Raw genomic sequence first — 1404 nt, 5'->3', positions numbered from 1 at the left:
GGGGCCGCTGTAAACTGTTATTGTTAATCAGTCTCATTTGCTCTATTTTGAACATCTTTTACTTTTAATTGTATTTTTTTACCTTATGTCCATGTTTCCATATGTTGTGCTTAAATGTCTTAGATATTTATTATGGTTTCTTTGCACTAAAACCAGTGAGATGGACATTTCATCTTAACATATGATCTCATGCATCATACAGCTGAATATGCCAATAAAGTTACTTTATTAGAAATATACATTAAACAATAAACAAATATAAAAATAGAGATTGGGAATTTTAAATGTGCTATTAATAAATAAACAAGTAAACATGTAAATAGGGGTCAGATGACCAGATGTTGAGCACAAGCAATTTTAGGTGTGTGCAAATAAGCTTACAGTCAATAAGAGTATAAATACAGTGACTTGAATGAGGTGCTAGGAAAAGGGCCCTTGTAGACCTTGAGGGTCCCACACATGAGCTTCTTCACAAAAACACTAGGGGACGTGTTAGAGTGCAGTTCCACGTAATAAGGCCCCCTTCTTGCCATCTCTTTTGATACAGGGCAGTTCTGGCCATTCTTCGATAGTGTGTGTCTGCTGTAAAGAGCCATACGGTAATTAACATCACAATCTTCCAGGGCTCTTTTCTCCATGAACGCATCATCCTCATTAGATTAACAATATCATTAAGCTAACGATACGGCCCCAGGAACAGGACTCACTTCATTAAATAGAGTTCCTGTTTTCCCATGGTGTGTGTGGTTGTCCATCCTTATCACGAGGAGAGTCTCAGCCGGCAGAGTCGTGAGGGTTCACCTGTAATAGGGATGCGGAAGATGGAACCACTTACATTTGCATTTAACTTATTTTATCCAAAGTGCTGTAAATTTTTGAGAAAACAAGGTCAGACAGTCCCTGGAGTAATTAGAGGTTAAGGCCCTTGCTTAGGGACCAAACAGTGATATCACTTTGCCTACCTTGAGATTTGAACCAGCAACCTTCCGATCACAGGCATGAAGGCAGGATTATTGCGCATTACTGGTCAGAACTGCACTTTGCCCCGAGCTTCACCAGCAACGTGTTTAAAGGGCTGTCAGTGATTTTCGTTTTGTGTCCAACATCTGAAAGGTAAGCGCCGTGAAGATCTCGCTCGGACGGACTCCAAGAGACCAGGTGCAGGGATCTCTGCCTCACATGGACCCTGCGGTGTATGGGCTGTCGCGCCTCCACTCTCCGCTGATTAATTACTGTCATCATTTGGACAGAAAACAGTGTCACCTGACTTCCACAGGTGCGAAGCGTTTACCAATCAGACCGTTTCCCAAACCTCCCCGCTAATTTTTACCTGACGAAGCCAGGTGATGTTATTTTCTATCCAAACAATTACTTTAATTAATCAGCTTGAGCACTAGAGCCCAA

The 1404-nt window shown here is 41.6% G+C and overlaps 1 long non-coding RNA gene across 1 annotated transcript; it reads right to left on the bottom strand.

The window, feature by feature from the left end:
- Positions 1-299: 299 nt before the first annotated feature.
- Positions 300-1196, bottom strand: LOC125740842 (uncharacterized). Its single transcript, XR_007397782.1, has 3 exons — positions 963-1196; positions 708-801; positions 300-582 (listed from the first exon to the last, which is right to left on the bottom strand). It is a non-coding gene; the product is annotated as an uncharacterized LOC125740842 (long non-coding RNA).
- Positions 1197-1404: the final 208 nt, after the last annotated feature.

This window comes from Brienomyrus brachyistius, chromosome 4 (assembly GCF_023856365.1).
Source record: "Brienomyrus brachyistius isolate T26 chromosome 4, BBRACH_0.4, whole genome shotgun sequence".
NCBI classification, from domain to species: domain Eukaryota; kingdom Metazoa; phylum Chordata; class Actinopteri; order Osteoglossiformes; family Mormyridae; genus Brienomyrus; species Brienomyrus brachyistius.
The sequence above is the reverse complement of the archived record's forward strand: the minus strand, read 5'-3'. Positions and strand labels throughout refer to the sequence as shown.